Source organism: Notamacropus eugenii, chromosome 5 (assembly GCF_028372415.1).
Source record: "Notamacropus eugenii isolate mMacEug1 chromosome 5, mMacEug1.pri_v2, whole genome shotgun sequence".
Taxonomy (NCBI): domain Eukaryota; kingdom Metazoa; phylum Chordata; class Mammalia; order Diprotodontia; family Macropodidae; genus Notamacropus; species Notamacropus eugenii.
The window spans coordinates 416,888,112-416,915,173 of NC_092876.1; positions in this window are offsets into that span (position 1 = coordinate 416,888,112).

The window sequence follows — 27,062 nt, forward strand, 5'->3', positions numbered from 1 at the left end:
TAGTGTAATAAAAAGTCCAGAGCTCTATGAACAAAGCAGGATTGAAATAGCTCAAAAGAGACATGAGATGGGCAAATTTAGAAAATCCACCACAAATGTTCACATGGACTTTTTGTGCTTGACCTGTGTTAGAGCATTCCAAGTTTGTATTGGTCTGAACAACCACAGTCAGACACACTGTAACAACTTTAACACAGTGATGTCATTTTGGTCTCTTTGGGAAGGAAGGAAAGCAATAGCATATGATTATTTCAAATGGAATTTCTCTTTTTATTTCTTTCTACAGGACTTTGTTGGTAATATATAGAAATACTGATCATTTATGTGGAATTATTTTAAAGCCTATGCTTTTACTAAGTTTGTTAATTATTTCAAATAGTTTTTTAATTGATTTCCAGAATTTGTTAAATATGTCAACATATTGTCTGCAAAGAGTGATAGTTTTGTTTCCTTGTTGACTATTCTAATTCCTTCAATTTCTTTTTCTTCTCTTACAACTTTAACTAGCTTTTCTAGTAGAATATTGAATAATAGTGGTGATGATAGACACCCTTGCTTCACCTCTGATCTTATTAAGAAGGCTTCTAGCTTGTCCTCATTATAAATAATGCTTTCTGATGTTTTTAGATAAATATTACTTATCATTTTAAGGAAAGCTCCATTTATTCCTATGCCTTCTATTGTTTTTAATAAAAATGGGTGTTGTATTTTGTCAAAAGCTTTTTGTGCATCTATTGAGATAATCATGTGATTATATTCATCTATTTCAGCTTAGATTGTTAGATTTTTTTGGCATATAATTGGGCAAAATAGTTCCTAATAATTCCTTTAGTTTTCTTTTCATTTGTGGTGAATTGACCCTTTTTATTGTTGATATTGCTATTTTGGTTTTCTTTTTCTTAAGTTAAATTAACCAATGGTTTATCTATGTTGTTGGTTTTCTTCACAAAACAAGCTTCTAGTTTTATTTATTAGTTCATATATTTTTTAGTTTTATTAATTTCTCCTTTGAATTTCAGGATTTCCAATTTGGTGTTTAATTGGGAATTTTGAATTTGTTCTTTTTCTAGTTTTTTTTAGTTGCAAGCTTAATTCACTGATCTGCTCTTTTATTATTTTATTGATGTGAGTATTTAGGGATATAAAATTTCCCGTATATACTGCTTTGGCCTCATTCCATAAATTTTGTTATGTTGTCTCATTGTTGTCATTCTCTTTGATGAAACTATTGTTTCTATGATTTGCTCTTTGTTCCACCCATGCTTTATGATTAGCTTGTTTAATTTCCAAATATTTTTTAATGTTCCCACATCCCCTGATTAAATGATGAGGGCACAGCATGATGGATGGTCCTGTACCAGTGTCTCCCATGTCATACAATTAGTTCTAAAGTTCTTAAGAGACCTGAGAGTGTCCTTGTATCACTTTTTCTGACTACCACGTGAGTGCTTGCCCTGTGTAAGTTCTCCATAAAATAATCTTTTTGTCAAATATACATTTAGCAGTTGAACAAATGAAAAAGTTTTGAATGCTGTGGATAAGTTCATTTACCTTGGCAGTATACTTTCCAGGGCTGTATACACTGAAAATGAGGTTGAAATACACATTGTCAGAGCTAACTCAATGTTTGGGAGGCTCCAAAGGAAAGTGTGAGAGAGGAAAGGTATTAGACTGATTACCAAACTGAAGTGTACAGAGCCATTTTACTGAGCTCATTATTGTATGCTTGTGAAACCTGGACAGTATATCAGTGCCATGCAAGAAACTGAATCACTTCCATTTGAATTACCTTAGGAAGATTCTGAAGATCACCTGGTAGGACAAAATACCAGATACTGAGATTCTTTCTCAAACTAAACTGCCAAGCATTCAAAGAGATGAGTTGGTCACATTGTTCAAATGCCAAATATATGCTTTCCAAAAAAAGAAGCTATTTTAAAATAATTGTAGACAATATAAATTACTTAGGATTATACCTGCCAAGATAAATCCAGGAACTATATGCACAAAATTACAAAATGCTTTTCACACAAATAAAGTCAGATTTAAATTAAAATTATGTTATTCATGGGTAAGCCAAGCCAATATAGTAAAAATGACAATTCTGTCTAAATTAATTAACTTATTCAGAGTCATACTAATTTGGGCAGCTAGGTGGCTTAGTGGAGAGTGCCACACTTAGAATCAGACTCATCTTTCTGAGTTCAAATCTGCCCTGAGACACTTACTAGCTATGTGACCCTGAGCAATTCACTTAAACCCCATTTGCCTCAGTTCCCTCATTTGTAAAATGAGGTAGATGAAGAACTGGCAAGTCACTATAGTGCTTTTGTCAAGAAATCCCCAAACAGGTTCACAAAGAATCAGACATGACTGAAAAATGTCTGAACAACAAGCCATACCATATCTATAGTCATATGAAGAAATATTCTAAATCACTCTTGATTAGAGAAATGCAAATTAAAATTCTGACATACCACTTCACATTTATCACATGGGCAACTATGACAGAAAATGAAAATGACAAATGCTTGAAGACACTTGAAAAAATTAACTCACTAATACTATTGGTGGAATTGTGAAATAATCCAACCATTCTGGAGAGCAATTTGGAAGTGTGCCCAAAGGGCAAGTAAACTCTGCATACACTGTGATATTTCAAAGCTAAACATAGGGATTCTAGGACCCTTGGGTGTTGGCACTCGAGGTGTATGAACCTGGAAATAATATGCTGGTAACTGCTCCTTGTTTAATGCCACACCCAAGAACTTCTAACATTCATATTCTGTAGTTTTATAACAACCCTGGGCCTTTCTTTGTCGAGTCCTCATCTCTTGTTGCTTCTGTACCCAGAGCTGGTATGTGCTACTACTGCTTCCTTTGTTGAGTGGAGGAATTGGCAAGGTCAAGTGTTAGAGGCCTTTTGTTTACATACATGGGCTTTATAGCCCATAATGTTCTAACTGATTCTTTTGTGCATAGTTCTGGGATAGAAAGAAGTTATTTATTCTAGTTTCTCACTGAATTTCTTAATTACATTTGGTCATTGTGAACACATTGATCTAGAAGGTAAATTGTTTAGAGACATCTTAATGATTATAAGTTCCACAGAAGAATATGACAAGCTCCCCACCCCCCAAAAATCTCCAAACCTGAACACCATAAAGAAATATTACAAGAAAAATGCCCAGAAATTCTGAGTGCAGAAAACAATGTACCAATTAAAAGAATTCATAGGTCACCTACAGGAAGAAAAAACCACCCTATGTTGCAAATTGCAAGATACATAATAGTTAAATTTAACAATTTCAATTACTAACAACAAATCCTGTGATCCACTATAAGAAAGATTTTCAAATATGAAAGAAAGGAAATTTGAATAATCCAAGGTTAATCTGTAGCCCCCAAAATTTCAGAAGGTAATGAAATAATATGGTCTGAAAAGCTAAGGAGCTCAAAATGCAACACAAAATGACATACCCTGCAAATATGAGCCTTCTCATCACTGAAAAAGATACCTATTCAATAGAGACAGTTCCTACAAAATAAGATTAGAGAAACAGATTATTCAATTTGCAAATGCCTCAAGCAATAGAAACACAAGAAATAAAAATAAAAACAAAGAAAAGAGCAAGTAATGAAAAAGTTACCCCATTTGTAGAGTCCATAAAAGAGAGAGATATTAGAAAGAGAAAAAATATCCTTTGGGTTAAAAAAAAGACTGCAGAGGGGACCATTAAGAAATTTCTTTATAAAAGTATACAAAAAATGTATCTTTTGAAAGATGAAAGTAGAACTTAAAGCAAGAGGGGAAATAAGAGTGAAAGTACATTCCTCAAACATAATGGACCAGACCTCACAACCCTTCCCACTACAGGTAAATCAGCATATTTTGAGCAGCTAAACTGTAGAATGAGATGGGATATAAAAGGGGAGTGAAAGGTAGAAGATAGAAAGATATGAAGGCTGTGAAAGATATTAAAAGTCAAATAAAGGTTTAAAATAAAGGATTTTTAGTAAATTTAATAATTTATTATTTATTTAACCATTTAATAAAGGATTAAAAGATCAAAATAGAAAATAAAATAAACCAAAAATAAAAAGCCACTGATATTTATTGAGAGGGGTGAGGTGACATGGCCAGAACTGAGCTTTAGGAAGATAGCCTTGATAACTGAAGGGATGAATTGGAGAGGGAAGAAGAAAAATCAGGCAAAAGGTGTATAATGCAGTTGTAAAACAATCAAACTAATGCAATAGACCAGGAATAAAACAATTATTACATTAAACATTAAACATCTACTAAAATGTTTTGAGGATTTGTTACTTCCATTGGGCCTGAAACTTTTATCCCCATTAAGGGAATGATTAACTGTATAGATAGATATAACAGTATGTCTGTATCTCTGTATTTCTCTCCCTCTCTCCCTTTCTCCCTATCTATATGTGTATATATATGTATATATATATGTATATATGTACACACATATATATACACACATATGTTTGTGTCTGTGTGTATGCACACATAATACATATACACATATATACACACATATCCTTGCACATATATGAATATATACATGTGTGTTTTTTAAATAAATTTAAAATTTTTTTTATATTACTATAGTTTTCTGAAGTAGCTCTCCTCCTCACCTTCTCAGAGATCTATCCCACCTACGAAATAGTAGTTTTATTTTTATTTTTTTAATCTCTGCTTCATTTTTATTTTTTAATTAATTTGTTTTTGGTTTTCTAATTACTTCCATATATCTTAGATTTTTTCCCCCCTCCCTTCCCCACTTCCCCTTCTCTCCCTCCTCCCTCCCCGAGGTGGTGGGCAATCTTTTATAAGTTCAACACATACATTCTTATCAAAAACATTTTCACCTTAGTCATGTTGCATAGAAGAATTAAAATGAATGGGAGAAACCATGAAAAAACAAAACATAACACAAGAGAAAATGGTCTGCTTCATTCTGTGATCCAATTCCATAGTTCTTTCTCTGGCTGTGGAAGGCATTTCGCCTCAAGAGTATACTGGGAATTTTTAGGTCCTTGCACTGCTGTCAAGCACTAAATCTACCAGAAAAATTCCTCATACACTGTGGTTGTTGCTGTGTACAAAGTTTTCTTGGTTCTACTCCTTTCACTCAGCATAAGTTCATATAGGTCCTTCCAGGCGTCTCTAAAGTCTTCCTGTTCATCATTTCTTATAACACAATAGTATTCCGTTACATTCATATACCACAATTTCTTCAGCCATTTCCCAATTAATGGGCATCCCCTCAATTTCTAATTCTTGGCCACTACAAAGAGAACTGCTATAAATATTTTTGTACATGTGGGACCCTTTCCCATTTTTATGATCTCCTTGGGATATAGTGCTAGAAGCAATATTCCTGGGTCAAAGGGTATGCACATTTTTTGTAGCCCTTTGGGCATAGTTTCCAATTGCTGTGCAGAATGTTTGGATTAGTTCACAGCTCCACCAAGAAGGAATTAGTGTTGCAACTCTCCCACATCTTCTCCAACATTTATCATCTTCCCAATTTGTCATGTGAGTCAATCTGATAGGTGTAACATGGTGCCTCAGAGTTGTTTTGATTTCCATTTCTCTAATCAATAGTGATTTAGAGAATTTTTACATGTCTATAATTAGCTTTAATTTCTTCCCTTGCACACTCCCTGTTCATATCCTTTGACCATTTATTAATTGGGGAATGACTTGTATTCTTGTACATTTGACATTGCACAGCTCTCCCTCACTTAAATCCAATTCACTTGCAGGTCATGGCATCCTCTGGATACAGTGGCAAGACCTAGATCAGAATAACTGGAGATGGCCCTGCAAGTTAGTTTAAAGGTACAATTAAAAGAAATGTTGTTAGTTTGGACACTGGTTACCCCTGAGATAATTCCAACTCTCACAAGTGACAATCCCCCCAAAATTTGTTGCTTGTCTTTGTGCAAGTATAGGAAATTTTATCTCTTCCAAGGGAAAAGCAAGATTGGTAGAACTGATATCCTAGAAAAGATTACAAGAGGCAGATGGGTCCTATATAACAATTAATATTCCTGAATTGTCAAAGAGGTGCATGATTAGCCTCTCCTGAATGCCATCCTACTTTTTTTTTTTTTTTGGTAAGGCCAATTGTAATGTTCCATAACTAAAAGATTCTCTTCTTTCTCGTATGTCAATAAAGAGTTTCTCCCCCCTCTCATTGGGATTGCTGGATTTATTTTATTTTTAAACTGACGGACTGATTTGTTGATAAGGGAAATGTAGGTATATTAGTAGATGAAGAAAAATATGGAAAGGGAGAGATGGAATATTAAATAATTAAAGAAATTATGATTATAAAGAAATCTTTCAAAGGAGTTGACATGAAGGGCTTGTCTTCAAGAGGAGAAGGGTCATCTTTTCATCATGGACTGGGTGATATTTTGAGATGCATAGGAGAGATGTCATAGCTTAGAGTAAAAAACCTACATTTTCTTAGTGGTCTCTATTTTCTAAGTAAAGTATGAATTGAAAGAACAGGATAAAAGATGCTGTTTGGAAACCTTTAGTAAAGAAAAGAAGATATGGAATAACTGATGTGGGATGGATGGTGGTGGTCAGGGAACCGAGAATGCGTTAGAGAGAAATAAAAGGATTACCTTCTAAAGTGAAGGCCTAGTTCAATTTATATATAGCATTAATTCATAATAGATTCAGTGACTTCAGCATCTCCATTCAGCAGCACATGAGTAGGAGTGGAGACGGTAAACTAGAATCAATTTGACAAAACATGTGAGGCAGTAGGACAAGGGGGCAAGGAATTCTAGAGTAAAGGACTGTTAATGTTAAAACTGAACTTTATGGGAGGAAGGAAAGTGAAATAAGATCAAAGTTAATGAACTGGGAAAATCCAAAGAGAAATTAAGTTATGGTGAGGACAAAGATTATTGTCTAATAGGAGTGAGACATAGGGAGAGATGAATGATATGATGTTATGTAGTTTTATGATTTTCAGAGTTTTTATTCATAGTAGTGAAACATTAATGGATGATGATGAGATCAAGGGTATGACTATTCTTGTATGTGGCTAGAGTAGAATGGAAAAATTGGTCATTGGAGCTGAGGAAAATGAGATGCTAGAGTATTTGAGATTATAGCACTTATGTTGAAATCTCTTAGTATGAGCATAGGTGTTTACATGGAGAAAAAAACTCTTCATGAAGTATTGAATGAGAGAATGGGGAGAATGAATGATGTATGCCAGTAAAGAAACTGATGCTGGAACTGGATTGGATGATATATTTGGATTGCAAGAACATCAAAGAAGGAGAATTTATTGAATGATGTCAACATAGGGACAGCCTGGAATTGGAAATGGGAACATGTTATGTAGGTGGGTATGTGAAAAAGTGCATTCTACCCTGGAAAGGATGGCCAAAGAAATGGTGTCACCTGGGGGAAGCCAGGTCCCTGAATGTAATATTAAGTACTTTTGGGGGAAAGCAGGGAAAGAGATGTCTCTCTCCATCTCCCCCCCACCTCACTCTGTCTCCCTACACCCAAAGGTTTATTCTGCTGTCCTATCAAATGGGAGTCCCGGGAGTAATAGAGTAAACCATGAAAAGTTCATTTTTAATAGATTGATTTTTTTTGACAATCATCAATTATCCTGAGTCAGTCTCAATTACTCAAAATAATCACGGAAGATCCCTGTCCTCTCAGAAAGATGCCAATGGAAATGCTTACATTTATGAGAAGTGTTTCAGCTGTATCCAGATAAAGGTCCAAGCCCTGTAATCTCAGCAAATTGAACTGGGACTACCCTGAACAATCACACACACACATATACACATTTATAAAACACAATTAAATCTGAATTTAAATTGTAACCCATACTCCCTATAAATTTAAAGCACTCAGCCTTAAATACCAACTATAAAAAACCAAGTTATCCATTTGTAAGCAGTTAGTTTCAAATCCTTAGAAATATATACAAAATATTTGGTTTTCCAGCATTGGACCAATTTCTCTAATGAAGTGGTCAGTGGCACAGGATGGGGAGGATAAGTGTAATATGATTTCTAGATTCATTCCACACACTCTACCCATACCTTCTGATAAAGGAGCAAAGATTTTGCTCCACTAAGTGCTTCTGAGCCTGGAATCTTTCATCAATTACTAAAACTTCTCTATGTATTTAAAGTCCCTAGAAGTACTATTTGTTTTGTTAGCTCATCTACTGTTCCCATATAAACCCAATCAAAGAAGTCTACACCTTGTAAAGATCAAAAAGCTTATGTTTTGTCCTTTCAGTTCTGTCCAACTCTTTATGACCTAATTCAGGATTTTCTTGGCAAAGAAACTAAAGTGATTTGACATTTCCTTCTCCAACTTATTTTACAGATGAGGAAATGGAGGCAAACAGGATTGGCCCAGGGTAGTAAGCAATTAGTAAGTGTCTGAAGCCAGATTTGAACTCGGATTTGAATCCTGACTCCAGACTCAGCCCTGTCCACCGGGCCACCAAGATGCTTATAGGTAAGTCTTATTTATACGTTAAAATGTCATCATATGTGACAAGCCTTACACTTGATTCCTGAGCCCTCTTATTGAGTTGAGGGGTCCTCCCCCTCCTCTTCTGCTATAACCTACTTATAATTCCTGTAGCGTCTAGATTATCAGGTTTTGTGTGCTTCCAACCAGCCTCTCCTGGTGGAGTGGTTACTGAAGTAGCAGCAATGATTGGAGAACAATAACAGATCTACTTAGAACAAATACAACTAAGTATTGTCTTTCAACAGATGTATTCTGCATAATCCGCTTAATTCTTGGCCACATCATGGCTCAGATCTGGCAAGACCAATCATGTTTTTGTTTCTGTCTTTGTTCTTTATCAAATAACAAGGAGGCTGTCTTTGGAAACTATTCTCCCTAAACTAGTAGTCAAAGCAGAAAATATCCCTTTTCACATCCCAGTCCCAGTGTGTTATCCTGTATCTATATCTTTAGGATTAAAATTCCCATGCATTTACATAATGTGATGTTTTTTGTAGAAAAACATTTAAGTACTTTACATTTATTCATCTATTTCAAATTTTGTAATGTTTATTGCTCTCTGTTGTTGTTATATCAATTTCACTTTTTTATATATTTTTGTCTACATACTGACCCATTCCTTATGACAAATATTTTTTTTTAATGAGAGGAAAAAACCAAGTCAGCAAAAATAATCATCATTGAATCTGACAGTTGTTGACCTGAAAACTTTGAAAGAAAAGGCAACAGGCTAAATGCATACATTTTATGATTTAATTAATTAATTGATCAATTCCCCATAAAGAAAACAGTTACATAATGCATTATGGAGCCAGAAATGTTCTGGCTACCGATACAAAGAATTGGGCAGCCTTAAATATGTTTTAGGACTAAGAAGCGTTCTGTGTCCTTCAGATTTATGATCTCCATAAGTGACTAACTAGACCATTAGAAAGGAATTTCTTAATTGCATAGGTTGCAAATACAATAAGATAACAGAGTTTGACAAAGTTTCACATAGAAATTATGACCCAAGATGTCTGTGTTTTCTTTACCATTAACATGCCATAACATAGTATATATCTACAAATATTAAGATATGGAAAACATCCCATTATTCAAGATAGTGTCTTAGGTTAAAGGTCTCCTAAGGAATGTAGAGTCAGCCTTGGCTGGCTTTTGTTGACATAGGAAGAGGCATTCTCTGAGTTTGCTTCAGAGAGAACAAAGAGATTATTCCAAAATTTTATATTAAACATTATCACAGTATATGCAACAAACCATATTAATACATTTATTAATGTAATTTAGCCAGGTTCAACAGCACTCTTACATGTGGTAGACTGAATAGAGAACAAGTTTTGGAGTCCGGAAGACCTGGATTCATGTCCTGCCTCTGACACATACTGGTTGTATGATTTGGGGCAAGTCATTGAGGCACCTAAATGACTCCATGGATAGAAAGTCGGGCCTCGAATTAGGAAGACCTGAGTTCCCATATAGTCACACCTAAAGCAAATCACTTAAATTATTTGCCTCAGTTTTCTCAATTGAGAGAAATGAGAATAATACAGGACTGACCTGACAAAGTTGTTGTGGGGAAAATTCAATATTTGTAAAGCCCTTAGTACAATGTCTGGTATAGAGCAGATGATACATAAATGATTATTGCCTTACTCCCTCCCTATTTAACCTCTTAGTGTTCCAGGAAAATTCCTTTAATTATGAGTTACAGACAAATTGCTTATCTGCTTTGGTGGCGGTAGATTACACGCTGGGAGTTCTATATGCAGATGAAATCATAGATTAAGACAAAAAAAATCTAGTGTATTGGTAGATGTAGAGATACTGGGATAAAAAAGTATATGGTCTCTGTCCTCAGGAATCTTACAATCTAATTTGGGCATATGAGGTGTATACACGATGCGCATAGCAGAGATCAAGTAGAGACAGATGAAAAGTTAGGACAGGAAATATCACTTCCAGCTGGCTCTTTGCTGCTCTTTAATAGCCTTCATGTGCTTTTATTTTTCACTTCCTATCTCATTATCCACACTTATTGTTCCAGACCTTTCTATACACCCACCGAATACATATACTTATGGCAACTGCTTTAGCAAAGTATTCCAGAGAAAAGTTTGACAGCATCTTCTCCTCGGACTTGGAAGTCCTCTGCACCATCACAGGTGCTTCTTTTTCCTGGTTATAGAAGATACATTACTCATCCTCTCCACTTAACCTATTTCTCCTTTCAGTGTCCTTATCCTAATCGCTTTAATCACTTCTAGGATCTTCTGAATCCAGGAGAATTGGTCAACTAATGCCTCTACAGAGCAGAATCATAGCACAAGTATGAATGTAACAAATTTTGTCCTCAGGGTTCCCTTTCAAGGTCCCTTTACTCCTCCTCAGTTGTAGTCCTGTCTACTGCCCTCTCTTAGGTGGTCAGAACCTTTCTTCTCAAAACTTGCTCTTAGGCAAAGATCTGATTCATACATATCCTCCTGAGAATTTTAATTAGTATGTTTCTTCTCCCTGAACTGTTTGTATTTTAAACCTTACATATATTTGCAGAATCAGATATTCCCTGTGAAAGGAATTTTGGACATTAGTGAACAAGGAGGAAAGTATTTTGGAGCCTCATCATGGCCCTGAACTCATACTATATTGGGTATTACTGTCATGGCTTAGCCTTGCCAAAGCTTTGGGTTGAAAATATTAAGGCAGAAAAAAAAGAAAATATCAAGGAAGAGACATGAAATAAAAGTAAAGAGAACTAAAATTGGATTCCTGAACAAGGGCAAGTTGAGGGTTTTCATTAAAATTCCTTACCTATAGTGAAGGGGTGAGTCATGGTGTAAAATACTTAAAAAAAAAAGGATCAGATCCAAAATATCAGCCAGGGGATCCATTGGGACCAAGATAGATTCTTATTATTGTGCAAGTAGAATTATAATTTTGGTTGCTCCAGGATTGCTGCAATTCATCTAATTTTGAGCTCACCTTGTTCACACAAAGCAAGATCATACATATCAATTAATAGTGAAATCAGTCAACTTTATAACACCAGTCTTGGCTAACTGTGACAAGAGGTCAGTTGCTTCATTTCTCTAATGGCCAGTGATTGACTCTGACATATAAAAATGCTATTGTAATATTTCTAATCTTAATTTAAGTCTTGAGAGGAGGATTTTACCATTTGTATCACTTAATGGTATATCGTAAACATCATCCTGAATTACAGGAAGCATTAATACATCTCATTTTCTTCATTTATCATGTTGAGAGAGTAAAGGTTTATTGTAGGAATCAATAGAATACTAATTTATTTTCATTGCTGATATGGAAATATAAGTTAGAGAAAATACTACTCCAATCCAATGGAAAGTGTTAGTGGTTTCTAATGAGGAGAGAACCCTAAAAATAATGTCTAAAATAGATATAATTTGGATGGGTTTCATTTGATACCTCTACAAAGCCTTACCATGATGTCTCATTGTGTCATGAAAGTGATCCTTGGATCCTCAGAATCTATGCAAGCAGAAACTTCAAGTTCAGCCTCTATAACAGATCAATTTAGCTTTCTGAGAACCCGAATAACTAAGAATGGAGAAGCTCATCCTTGGTGATGTCAACCTACAAAACAAAGAAAATACAAAATGGCATACTCTGCTTTTGTAGCAATGGGGGTAGTTGGTGGAAAAGAAAGCAGAAAGTTTGAACTATACGGTACCCCTCCAAAATACTTCACCTTTCGTATGTTTAGTGTTGAAAGGAGCAGGAAAAAGTATTTTTATGTAAAGAACTATATCACTTGATAATGCATATAAGATATTACTGTTGTCAAAGATAAATGTTTTGCTGCCTTAAAGGAGCAGAAAAAATAATTTTCATCTAACAAAAAATGCTAATATATGCATATGAAGAAGCAGGTTCTTGGATAAGGCTTGAGCCCTGTTGGACAGTAAATGAACAGTAGAATAAATATGATATAAATAACCTTGTAAAAAATGTAAAGTGATACTTCCTTTGCTTTGTGAATGGTTTGATGGTTTAAAGGTGAAGAGGGAGAAATTTTATTTAATAAAGTTAGAAAATATGAGTGCAAAGAAATTTCAAGGACATAAAATGAGATAGTAAACTGTTTAGGATTTAGAGCCGCAGAGCAATATATTCCCTTGTCTTATTTACATGTAATTGTTTTAAGATTTAGTTGGGTAAAATTTTTAAAGGGAAAGCTTATAACAATTTGGAAAGGGAGATATGATTAAATAGGTTCTGTTGATTTCATAAATGGAATTTAGTTAGTTTTTATCTTTTAAGTGGAAGGTGAATCACTGAGAATGAAGAGGTTCTGTTAGAAACCATTGAAATATATGCGACAGGGCACTGCCACTACTCTAATGCTGACCTTTGTCATCTCATGGATGGACTATTACAAAAGCTTGTTGGTGAATCTACCCACCTTAAGTCTTTTTCCACTCTAGTCCATTCTTCATTCAGTGATTAGAATGATTTTCCTAAAGCACAGGTCTGATCACTTCCCTCCCTGCAAATCCATCCCCATTCTGTGTCCACACACATACTCAACAAATTCCAGTAGCACCCTGTTACCTCCAGGATCAAATATATAAAATGAGGGTGGGTCCCATGGGTGGTTAAGGCTGTCCCCCACCTGTAGAATGGGGTTATTTAAAAGGAGATAGAATAGACATCTCTAGCCTTTTGTCCCTTCACTCTGTGTGGGAAAATATTTTATTACTTATTAGTATTGTTTGAACATAGTTTTATGTGGCTACAAAATTATCTAGCCCAAAGTTTATGGTAGAGGTCAGCTTACTGCAGAGACACTCAGGAAGGCAGATGGGTGCAAGGAATGTTCAGATCCTATCCAGGTCTTGTCTGGGGTGCACTCAAAGTTAGTGTTTTAGTTTCCTGAAATTTGAGTGTTTATAACTACCTGCTGTTACACATCTCAGACTACCCTACTGCCTATACGTGGCCAATCAGGCAAATTTCCTTAGACGTTGTCTGCTCTTTATAATGTAACCCCACAAAAACTCAAAGAGAAAGTTACACCTTTTTCTGGGCAGGACATGGAATCAAATCAGATGTGTTAAGAATCTGGTGAGTCCCCTGGGGGTCAGGTCAAAGACAGTCATGGCCCTAGAGGAGGAGGATTAGTACTGAGGACTCTGGGACTCTAGAAAATTAAGGGACTGTGTTTGACCTTAGTCCTGGCCTCAGGTGGGTTAGAATTAGCTAAGCTGTCCTGACTCATAAATTTGTAATCCCCTTGGAACAGTCACCAGAGAAATCTGGGGGCAACATTGCAATCAGTTAATATTTGGCCTTTGTCAGAATTTATCTCTTTTGTTCTCCCTTCCTATATTTCTCCCCTCAATTTTCCCATGACACCTGGTTCTCAGATTAACAAGGACCTTCCCCCATGTTCTAGTGAACAGTGCACTATGATACAGGACTCTCAAGAAAGGGGTACCATTTGAACCTTCTGACCTTCCAAGAAGGGACTCTTCTATAAGATACATGTGTCTCATCTTGCCTGACACCCATTTACATGATTGAGCAACCTAAATGAACTAGTCAAACTAGTCTCTCCACATCAGTCCTATATTCATTTATTTAGGGCAATCTCAGGTTAATGAGGAAAACTCAAATTTGGCAGGCAGTGATGTGGGCTTTTACTGGGACCTCCACTTCTGAAGTTCTCTAGTGGCAGAAAGTTGTACTTACCTTCCCTTCAGTTCGCATAAAGACTAATGTACATATTACAGAAAAGGATCTTAGAAGGGTGGGGAAGAGTAATGACATCTTATACCTCAACAGCTCTCTTAGCTATCTGTATTATTAAACAGAGATCTTAGACTTTCATTGAGAGATAAGGAGGAAAACGCAAGATTCTTTCTCTCTGCCTTCACAATCTTAGCTGCCCTAGAGATCATCAAGATAATGACAGAGAAGAAAGAAAGGAAATCTATTTCCCAGTTTGTAGAAATTTAGGACACTGTAAACTAATTAAAGATTAAATTTTGACTGAAAAGTAATATCTTTATTGTAAATTTCCAAATTGTGATTTACAGAGTGTTTATTTAGCTGCTGAAAAATCTTGATGGGTTTTGGGGAGCTTTGCAGCTAGAATTAAGATTAAACACAAGGTATATGTCTCTATTGCTCTTTGTCCTACTTGGATGGTGATAGATGCATTGTTTTATTAGAAAGGTGATTCAGGGACCAGGGATAAACAAATCTGAAGCTAGTCTGAAATGGTTCAATAGCCTTTCATTATTTAGATAAATTAATAGTAAAATCATCTAAATTGAAATAGACGATGCAATTGGAGAAGTAAAAGTTTGGCAATTAATTGGTATTGTATAAGAAAATCTGTACAGGAAAGCTTTGATGGAGTGTTAGACTAGGATATGAGTTAAAAAAAGAAATGGGAGAGACTTTAAAAATCTAGTAAAGATAAAGCAAAGTGTTGAATCGAGGTGTGGCAAGAAAGTTGCAGTTTTGAAGTTTATATGGCCTTAAAGTCTACTGAAAGAAAAAAACCGTGAGAGAGAAAATTTAAACATGTAGAGGTAAAAGCAGAATGGGTGGACATTAAAAAAAAAAAGGTGGAGTGCTTTTTCATTGACCTTGGGAACAGATGGAAACTTGAAGTTTGGACTTTTGGAAAAAAGAGATCTGAGAAGTTGTTTTTTTTAAATATCATTGAGATAAGGACATGAAAAACTTTTTGGAGAATGCCTGTTGGCAATTTCAGATAGACAATATTCTATCAAGTTACAATATTTACTGAACAGAAACCATGGAAATAAATTTGCAACATGGAATCATTTGAATACAGCATACTAAAATTCTGTCTTTGAAGGACAATTAGATGTCCTGATATTTAGAGCCTTATGGGTTCCAAAAGAAGAGGATGATAATGTGAGACAGCCAATATAAATCTTGGAAAGTGAGCAAACTGAAAGCGATGATTTCTACAATTTGAGGTTCTATAACTAACAGTCCTTTGGAAAACTGAGGTTTTAAATGTTACCATTTGGGATTGTGAATCCATATTTGATTTGGTTGAAGTTTGTCCTGGAATTAAATTAAAATATGGTCTCACTTAAAGTAAGATGTGTTCTCCAATGGTATAGTTGTGTTAGATGAAAACTTAACACAAAATACATTTGATATTTGCCATTAAGGTGATATGCTTGGAAACTGCATGACTCAGGAAAACCTGAGTTCAGATTCAGTCTCAGACAATATCTATTTGCCTCACTTGCCTCCTCTATAAGATGGAGCTAATAATAGATCAATTTCCTAGGGGTTTGTGAGTATTAAAGTGCTTAGCACAAATGTTAGCTATTGTTATTAAGTGTAATTACTCTATGCTGGTTTGGAATGTGATTAGTAGAGGGTGACTGATAGGTAGACGAGATATTTTTTTTATATACCATGATTCAGAAATGAATGAAATTTGCATAAGAAAATCTGTACAGGAAAGATTTGATGGAGTGTTAGGCTAGAAATGGAGGACAAACAACCATTAATTGAACTGATGTCATTTGATTGGCTGAAGTTTTATGTTTTTAAAAAATCCATAATCCTGTATATGTTATTGATAGCTTGTGATCTTTCCTATATTGTGATTTTTGGAAATCACTGTATGAGAAATGCTGTTAAATTGAAAAATGATGCCCAGAGGGTGAGAGAAGCATATAATTAGAAAATTCACTTCTATTTTATCTGATTGCTGTTAGATTATGAACTGAGCTATTAAAGAATGTGGTCACAATGTTTTAAAACTGTTAAGTGTTTAATTGGTGTATTTTGCTTTAAAATAAAAAATAATAACTACTCATCATTAGGGAGGCCATGCATTTTTCTCAGCTGTTGCTTTCAATGCTGAGAAATCTCCCTTTAATGTAGAAGTTTTTCATTTAACTCCTACTCCTTTTTAAAGGAATTTTATCAAATTCTAGACAAGATAGGTAATTAGGAGGATGTCTCCATTGAGTTGTTATTTTAATGAACCCTTAACCCAGCTCTCTGCTTACAAGAACGTTGGGCTTCAATAAGCCCCAAAGAGGGGAATTGTGGGGAAATATTTTATTTATTGTTTGAATCTGGCTTTATATGGTTAGAAAATTATCTAACCCAAAGCTTAGGATAAAGGTCAGGCTGACCTTGGAGATTCTCAGGAAGCCAGATGGCAGCGGGGAATGCTTAGATTCCACCCAGTCTTGTTTTGAGTCCACAAAGCTTGTGTTTTGGGTTCCCCAAATTTGAATGTTTATAGTCAGCCTTTGGATATACACCCCAAACTGTCCTACTGCCTACCTGTGGTTAATCAGACAAATATCCTTATCCCCTTGTCTGAACTCTATATTATGCAGTCTTGAAAACTTCAGCTATTTTACTGTGAACTTGTTTGATAGACTTTGGTTGGTGAGTGAATAGCTGGTTGGGTTTGTTCCTACAGGGCCCAGATAGGATGTATAGAACATTCAGAGAAGACTAAGATCTTTGATATGAGGGATTGCTGAGTCCTTTTCAGGGATGCTCATCCACCTTTGGGGTCTACCTGGCACTCAGATCTTACTTGTGGCTCCAAGAAGCTTGTAACATATCCAGTGACCACACCCCACTAAAATCATCTTGGCAAATTGACTGAACCAAGTTAAGGGTGATCAAAAAGCTTCAAATCAGATGGTGAGTTAGTGGGGGGAGGGTGATTGTCGGCCCCAAATACGTGAAGACTTCCTATAACAGAATGGACAGATGAGAACAATTTGTTCCAATGGCCATGAAGGCTTCTGAAGCAGGCATTGTGGAGCATTTAGAGCTTTGTCAGACATCAAAGACACCAAAGTCATCCATTGCATCTCAGGCCATTCTTACTTTTGGTTTTCCATTAGACTTCAATGACTCAGGAAGAAAGAATGAGGTTGATGACTTTGTGCAACTGTGCTGAACTTAAATCCAATTCACACACAAGTCAACACATTACCCTGTGCTGTCATTAGTCTTCTTTAAAAAATGGAGGACAAACAACCATATTGCCCAGAGATAGCCAAAAGGATGAATTTTTCAGTTCTCTGATTTAAATTAAATTTTTGAATTACAATAATCTAATTTTTCAGTACCAGTTTAAAATTGATTATAAGTTTAAATAACATGTAAATACAAAATTGATTCAAATGTAGAAGAGAATTTAGCAAGCTAGAAAGTGCGAAGAACTAGAAGACGGCAATAATCAGAGAAGCAGTTTTGTGTGGCATAAATGTGCCTAAACAGATCAACAACCTCTCAGGTCAAAGGACACAGACATGAATTATCTTGAGTCTACGGGTTTTAAGTGCTTCCCTGACATGTTTTTATAAGCATGCACCCATTCTCCACCAACAACATCAAATGCATTATTGAGAATATATGATCCAGGCTTAAGTGTGGATATTATAATGAATTTTATTACTTGTTATGAATATCTATGAATATATGAATCCATGAATATCTGTTGTGTTATTTATTTTGCTTTGGTGCTAATTAAATGTTTGTGTTTAAGATCTAAAAGTGTCATTATTATTGTTAGTGGGTGGTTTGTGTAAATCAAAACACATCAGTGAGAAGCTCAAGAACAAACTGATGAGCAGCATTTCTCCCAACAACGTTATTCCTAAGACCCACATCATGAGTACCATGTGAAACCTATACCTGCCACCGTGAGAACAAGCCAATGCAGAGACAGAGTAGTTGTTCACATACCCACATGAGAAGCGTGAGGTGCTACATAGTGAGTTATGACCCCATACATACTTGACTATTACAGTTCTAAGAATCATACAGTTTTTAGATCATCTATAACCTTTTGTTGGTGCATTAAATATACAACCTCATCCAATGACCAATTAGTGAATATGTTTCTTGAAAAACTGAATCATATCAGTCTTGAAATTCTTGAAGTAAATTAAACCAGAAGGAAAACAGGAATTGCAACTAAAGCAAAGGAAGTGAGAGGCAAAGGAAGATTTTTATTTTATTTTATCATGTGCCCATAGACAATAAGGAAAATGTTTTTATGTCTAGAAAGGCTGCTGATAAAAGTACTTGCCAAAAGACCACCAGCGCCAACAAATTGGTTATCAAGGATAATGAAAGAGAGTAAGTCTTGAAGAACTTGATAAGACCCCTAAATTTACTCAGAGAGGTAGTTTTATAGAGTGTGAAAAATGGTTTTTAATCATTTTCTTGGAGAGTCCAAACTTTCCCCAGTCACTTTCTTCCAAAGTTTAGTTTTTCTTCAGAAGGCCATTACTGATAATGAAGTTGAGTCAATTCTCCTGGTCCTGGTCAAACTGTACCTGAGCTTGCAAGTAATGTAATCTGAGGTAGGGAAGATGTGAGGGAGACATTCTTTTGTCTAGATAGTTCAAGTCCTGGTGGTGATCTGATAGAAGAGGTATTTGCTCTGTCTGGAAATGAAATGGTGAAGAAATGATATCAACTCCTGATGAAAGGGTTTTAAAGCTGTGCACTCTAACCCCCAAAGGAGCCCAGTTTCAAACTGACTCCCATGCATGCGTGTTGCAGAAATAGGTTGTGACAGACACAACCTAATCATATTTGTCTTTCTTATAACAAACTCTGAGGCTGAAAATATTAATTAAATAGTTGGTCTAGAAGTCCCAAAGATTGGGAACTGGGGTTCAAGTGCAAACTGCCAAATCTTGATTGTATGACCTGAGGCAAGTCATTTATCCTTTTGTGCTCCCAAGAAATGGGAACATGCTGGTCTGGGTTGCAGTCTAGGGGTGCTGGAAACCCTGAAATTCAGGGGCAAAAGGTGCCGGTCAGCCTTGAAAGAATTAGGAAACTCAAGCTTTCTTTCAGTCAGAGAGACAAGGTTTATTAAAACATCAGTTGGGGTGGGCAAGATTTTAAAAATCTGTGCCTTTGGTAGGCAAGATTGACCTTTTTTACAATGAAAAAGATTGTGGGAAGATTTGGATGGAATGAAGGAGTGGCTAATAGCCTGGATGAGATCAAGAAGAGTCTAATAGCCTGGGGTGTCCTACAGGTAGTGGAGAAGGGGACTGGATGGGATTAGGGGTAGGAAATAGCCTGGTCTGGTCCAGAGGTAATAGATAATGAAGGGCTGGGCTGGGACTTGTTGTCTTCATCCTTCCTTTTCAAAGAAGACCATGACATCACAGAAATGATGACATGACTTGCACTTGACTTAGTTTTGAGTGAGGGAGGGCTGTGCAGGTCACCAGTCTCACTTTCTCTTCCTGAGTCATCTAGATCCAGTGACCAGATATTCATCAGGATGACTGGAGATGGACCAGGATGCAATGGGAGACCTTAGCCTTTTTTAGACTCAGCCTCTTCACCTACTCACTTAGAGGGACGTAACACTCATTGAGTGGATAGACCTCTTTAAGAAGTAATCAGGGAATGGCCCTTTTAACGAGCTAAAAGAAAAAAAAACAACTAAATCAAACTGGGAGGGAAAGAGAAACTGTTACTATTGATAATCACTCTAAACCAGTCATTAAATGGAGCTTGGGCAGGGACCTATTGTTGTCCAATCTGTGGGCTGCTAGGCTATGGCAGAGGTAGAGAGAATGAAAGGTTGGGCCAGGGTCACAATGAAAGGACAGTTGAAAGGATTATTGCCTGGAATGGGTGATGCCTCAGGGAATGCTAGAGACTGGGTTCAGGGACTTTGGGGTCCAGGTCCCAAAGACATGGTCTTTCCTTTTAGGGGTCCAGCATGAATCCCATCCCCATCATTCCCCTCTCAAACAAGTAGAATCCAAATTCTTTTGGGATAAAAGGCAAAGGTCTCAGTTTTGTAAACTGCTTCCTATTGGCAAGGGGTGTATAATGATGATTTAAATGAGATCTTTCCCATTCATTAATAGGCCCATATGACCTGCTTAAGCCACATGGATGCCTGAGTCATATGAAGCCTGTGGTGGGAGGAATTTACTGAATGGGTGGAACAGGAAGAGGAAGAGCTAGACCAGAGATGAGAGGAAATTGGTCAGAGTGCAGTCAGAGCTAGGAAGGATGTAGGCAAGCAGGCAGCTGGCTAGTGTGAGTGAAAAAGCTTGTCTGTGACTTTAAGAGAGCCTCCTTGTGATTTGTTTAATGGAGCTGATTTGGGGGAGCCTAGTGGGGGAAGGCTTGGGGATGGTGTGGTCCTCTGCCCATTATTGTGCATAGATTTTTGTTGCTATGATGGATTTGGCTGTCTGGTGTCTGAATAAATGTTTTGGTTCTGTCTCCCATGTGGAGAGTCTATTGTATTTTGCTATTCAGAATTGTCCAGGGCATTCATTCCTGCCATGGGCGCTGTGAATATTGCATTGGCACTACAGGGTGTAGTGCTGTCCCTGCCTTGCTGGGGTCCCAGGAAGGAGATTGACTGGCACAGATCACAGGCTGCATCCAAGGGACAATGGGTGAGGTTGGTTGGTACCCACTGTACCAACTGTAGGCAAATGGCCTGTAGTCTGGAAGACACAAATCTGACAAGTCTGCAGGACCTGAATATAGGGAGAAGTAAAACTGCAAGAGCCCCATTAAAATCATTTACATTTGACCTGCAGAATTATCTGATCTTGTTAGTTTCTCAAAAGTTTCCACTCTGATTTCAAATTCCTTTAGGAGGATCAGATGCTATTAGGAAGTAACAACACTTTTGCAGGTATAAGTTTTCCACCCCTGAGTTCAATAGTTACACAAATGAATTTGCAGGAAACTGACTTTTATAACAAAAGACTTGTGAGGATATTTAAGTAGTGATTAGGTCAGATAGTTTATCTCCCTCTAAGAAAATTGATTGCACTGAAATTTTCTTCCCCAAAACCAAACTGAAAATGTTTCTGATTTAAATTCAGTGATTTGGGATATGGAATGACTACATATTCAGGTCAAAGCAGCAAGATCTCACACACTTGCATTGTGCTTATATCTTTCAATGACCATTTGCTCTGATTATAGAAATTTGGAATGAAAGAAAGCAGGGACAAGATTTATGCCAAATATGACAGAATAAAACATCTTTAGAATTCTGATAATTCACATTTTGCCAACCATGTACTATCAATTTTACTTCATAGCTAGACTCAGGAATAGGCAGGTGGGTAATATTCCTTTTCAAAGGAGCACAATGGGGAAATTGAGTCAGGGTGATGCCATATTAGACCGAGGCCAAAATTGTCCTCTCTGCTTTTCCCAGGTGTAGAACTCCACCTGAATCACATTCTCTCTGAATAACTTGTAGCATTTTTCTCAGATGGTAGATTATTGACTATTGATTATGGATGGATTATTATGATCCATTAGACAACTCAAAACAAAATCAGTTATGGTTCCATGACCTTTGACCTCAAACAGAAAGTTTCACTAGTCACAGCTTAGAGAAAAACTTTCCAGGATTTATACTTCAAATTTAAATTTGTCCTGGTGTAAAAGCCAATCTTTAGCGATCATTTCTATATACTTGCAAATTCTCAACAAGTCAAACAAGCTCTTTGGCAAGTTTACAAAATAAAGGGGGATCAGCAGGGACCCCAGAGAAGGGACTTCCTATTCACGCCATCTACCCTTAGCTGCTATGGGCTGTGCCTTTTGACTAGCCCTGAGGACTGCTTTGAATGGGAAGAACCAATCTGGATAAGACTTTTACCTAATCCCCTCCTTTCCACACACATAGTAATAAGTTACCAGCTTTAGGTTTTAGCATTAAAATGATAACTAACAATCTTACAGGTTTCATAAGTGATAGCCAATTTGTTTTACCTGTAACACAACAATAAACTTCAGAAGACATCAATTGCATTTCCAGATCATATAAAAATTATTCATGTAAGGATGGATTTACCAATTGCCAAGGCTGGCTGGCTTATTTACCCTGACCCATCCCCCTTCCCTCTCTCCTCACAGCTACTGGGGGTGGTGAGGGTTGGGGAATGGTGAGCAGAATGCCCTGGGCCGAAGGCCATTACAGGTAGGACCCATGCAGTAGCTGCTGCCCCTCCCTCCTCTTTCCTTTTGTCAGGTGGGGGTAGGTGAATTTGAGGGGTAGAAGAGGAGAATGGTGAAACTCTCTTCTTCTAGTTTGATCTTGGATGAGAGAAGTTAACAGAAAAAACCTGGGGCTGTTTGCAGTCCTTGAATTGAGATACCCTCTTGACTCAAGGTAAGGGAGTGGGGAAAGGGAGTGAACAGGATTGTAAGGCAGTGTTTCAAAACTTCTTAATGATCAATCTCAAAATCTGCTAAGATGTTTTCAGGTGTTCTAACTTTTCAAGGTAGCCTTATCCTGGTCAGAGCTGGGACTACAGGAAGAAGAATCTTAAAAAATATATATTTTTTTAACTTTCACAATTTATCTTGGTCCTCTAGATGGTACTGAGGCCAGACACAAAGCTTTCCTTTTCATGGTCTTGAAGACCAAGCTTTTCTAGTTCTAACACAGTCGTGATGAGTAGGGCTTCGAGGATCTGGTGACCATGAGACCAGAAGAGAAGGAGGATCCTGCAGGCATGGGCATGGGGACAGAGGGTCCTTCCATGAAGGAGGGTCCCAGAGTGTAGAGGGGAGGGAGTAAGTAAGTCTCAGGAAACCAAAAATCACCTGCAGTTTTCCCAGTTCTTTAACATTAGAGAGAACTGAGTATATGCTTCAGAATAGGGTGACTATCCGCTATGTTGTCAACAGTGTGCCCAGATCCATGGGCTTAAACCAAACGTTGGACTGAGAGGCTGACAGCCTCATAACTATCTGTCCCTAATAGAACCTAAGAAGTATCAGTCCTGAAAAGTACCTCTAAGCCTTCTGAGGTGCTTGGAGAGCAACCGCAGTGACAGAGCAAGAAAGGGATAGAGAGAGGATTATATAACTTTTGGTCTTGGTTGAAGAAGAGTTTGAGGGGACTATGCAGTTTCCTGGTCAGAGAACCATATGTTTCAGTCTAGGGGTGCTGAGAATCTCAATATTTAAGCATAAAAGGGTGTGGATCTGCCTCAAAAGAATTTGACCACTCCTTTCCTCTGGTGTTCTGCCCAGGGGAAGGTAAACTCCATGGCCAAAAGCTGCTTTTTTTCCTTTGGGTTTGCAGACTACATTTCTTGCTCAAAGATCAACCTTAAACCCAATTCACTCTGGAGCTCATAGACTGCACAGTAAGTCCCCATCCACCTAGCACAGAGTGAATGTAATAACTAAATAGTAAGGGTTTCTCTTTTACCCAGGAACCCTGAGTGTCTTCCCTTCCAAGTTTGATTTTTTTTTTTTTAGTAAAAGGGCCATCCCTTGAGTAACTTAAAGAAGTCTATTCATTGAATAAGTGTATCTCACTCAAAGCAAGAATGTTTTAAGACAGCCTGAAAGGGCCAGGATCTTACATTGCATCTTGGGCCATCTCCAGTCTGGACTCAGATGACTCAGGAGAAGAAAGTGAAGTTGGTGACTTTGCACAACCCTCCTTTATGCAAATCAAAGTCAACTGCAAGTCATGTCATCATCTTGATGTCATGGTCCTCTTCAAGAAGGAAGGAGAGACAGAACAACCACACGAACAAAAGCCAGAGGTATCCCAACCCTTGGGAACCAGTGCCTTATTAACCAAAGGTGTGGGCCTTCCTACATATCAAACTCCCCTTAATGGGCAGGCCTATTTATGGGTGGGGAAGATCTTTAATCACATTAACAATACAAATACATATACTGTTTCTAGTTAAAGAAACTCGTTTCTACACTTTACTCCTAGTAAAGAGTCTTGATTGATAAAGACAAGATTCAGTCAGAGACATTTGATTATACTAAAACAAAAACAACAAAAGATCCCACTTTGATTGCCATCACAGTCCACCACAGGAACTTTTACTCCTAGTAGAATGAATGGAATTGGGCATCTGACCTGGGGAAAATCTAGGGAACCTCTGCTGACAAGAAATGCTAGACTCAGCTGTGCTGGGGAGAATCATGGGAGTGAGAAGGAACTAGCACATGTCCAGTGAGTGCAGAAGTTGTGGGGCATGGAAGCCACTGGTTGTGGGCACTTACATGAGGCTGGAGGTCTTGATTTGAGTTAAAGTTCAGAAGAAAGAACTGAAGAAGCACCATCCTCCCTACACCCGGACTACAAATTTTAAAAAAATACATAAGCAAAGGAGAAAAAAATTCAACCACAGAGAGTTACTGTGGGAATAGAGAAGACTGGGGTTCATCTTCAGAGGAGGTTGGTGGTTCTTCTTCATTCTTGAAGAGGGCTAAAATGGCATCACTATGCTAGAGTCAAGTTTCAGTATGTCTGACTGTGGCTGATCAGACCACTACAAGCTTGGAATGCTGTACCACGGGTCACATACAAATGGTGTGAACATTTAGGGTGGATACTCTAAATTTGTTCCTCCTGTTTCAATTTAAGCTGCAGTCACAATGCTGTACACAGGTGGCCCAGGCCCTAGGGTCATTTTCTTACTGGAAGTAGCAGTGGGATTCATCAATCCCCTGGCTGTCTGAGCAGCTTGTTAAGGATTAAATTGCTCTCCTCTTCACACAAGGAAGGGGCTAGAAAAGGTGCCCTAAAAACTGCTTATTGCAAAAGACCAGGAATCCCACTGTACAGTCAAATCATACAAAAAATGTACAAAAACGTTTGCAAAGACCGTTTCATTCACAATCAGCACATGGAATGTGTACACACTTATAGACAGCACAAAATCCAGTGGACCTGAAAGATGAATAGTTTTTGTTGCAAGAGAACTCAGCAGATATTGCATCCAAATAGCAGCCCTGAGTGAAACAAGGCTGGCAAATGAAGGCCAGCTTACTGATTTTGGAGCTGGGTACACATTTTTCTGGAGTGGCTGCAGTGAAGGAGAGCACCATGAAATTGGTATAGGTTTTGCAATCAAAACTAATCTAGTCAACAAGGTTGCATGCCTGCCAAAAGGAGTGAATGGCAGGTTCATGACAATGTGATTGGCACTTGCAGGGAAACATCATGCCACCATCATCAGTGCCTATGCACCCACCATAATGAACCCTGCTGAGGTCAAGGAAAAATTTTATGAAGACTTGGAGACCCTTATCATCAATGTGTCAAAAGAAGACAAGCTTATAATTCTGGGTGACTTTAATACTAGAATAGGCTCAGACTTGAGACTGAGACTCAGGATCAGTCTTTGCAGGAAGTCCTAGGGAGGAATGGAATTGGAAACAGCAATAGCAATGGTAACTTGCTACTGAAGATTTGTGCATCTCATGACCTTCTCATCACCAATACTGTCTTCCATTTATCTAAACACAATAAAACTTTATGGATGCACCCTTGCAACAAACACTAGCATTTAACAGACTATGTGATTGTAAGAAGAGACAGACAGGATGTGAGAGTGACAAATGTAATGTGTAGTGCAAAGTGCTGGATTGATCATAGACTTATCCTTTCCAAGCTAAATATTTGCATTCAACAAAAGTGACATCCCCAAAGCAAAATGACTACCAGATGAATTAATGTCAACAAATTAGAGCTCTGCTCTGAGCAGGAACAGCTTGTTGCTAACTTGGAGGGGAAGTTGAGCCAACACACAGCTAGCAACAGTGGAGCAGAAAAGGAGTGGGCTTCTTTCAGAAGCACTTTATTTGCTCCTCTGGGTCAGAACACTTACAAACACCAAAACTGGTTTGATGAAAATGACAGGGATATTCAGAAGTTGCCAAATGAAAAACAGGGTTTACCAGCAGAATAGTTCATCCATCTCAAGGAAGGCAGCATTTAATTCCACCAGAAGGAAAGCACAAGCAAAGTTTAGAGAGATGCAGGATTCTTGGCTCTGTAAGAAGGTAGATGAAATTCAGTTTTATGCTGATAGTAACAATCCAAAGTGCTTTTTTGATGCCCTGAAGGCTATTTATGGGCCAAAGATCTATGGTACGTCTGAACTACTCAGTGTTGACTGAGCCACATTGATTGGTGATAAGCATATGATCCTAGAGAGATGGGCTGAACATTTACATAGTGTTCTCAATAGACCATCATCAGTCAATGCTAAGGCATTGACCTCAGGACGTTTATCTCAGGTTGAAGTCAATCCCTCTTCTAACCCAAAGAGTGCTATCAAATGGTCATCTCAAATAATCCTCAAAGCCCCAAAATAATTCATTAAACAACTTTAAAAAGAACTAAAAAAAAACCTTAGAAAAGACCTTAAAAATCAGATTGGAGTGATTGAGGAAAAATTAAAAAGAAAAATACAAAAAAATACAAAAAAACCCAAGAAAATTATGACAAGAAAGTCAACCAATTAGAACAGGAGATCCAGAATCTTAAGGAAGAAAATGACTTTTTGAAAATCAGAATTGGGCAAGGGGAAGCCAGTGAAGTTATAAGAGATGAAGAAATAAAAAAAATATAAAGAATGAAAAAAATAGAAGAAAATGTGAAACATCTCATAAGAAAAACTACAAACCTAGAGAACAGATT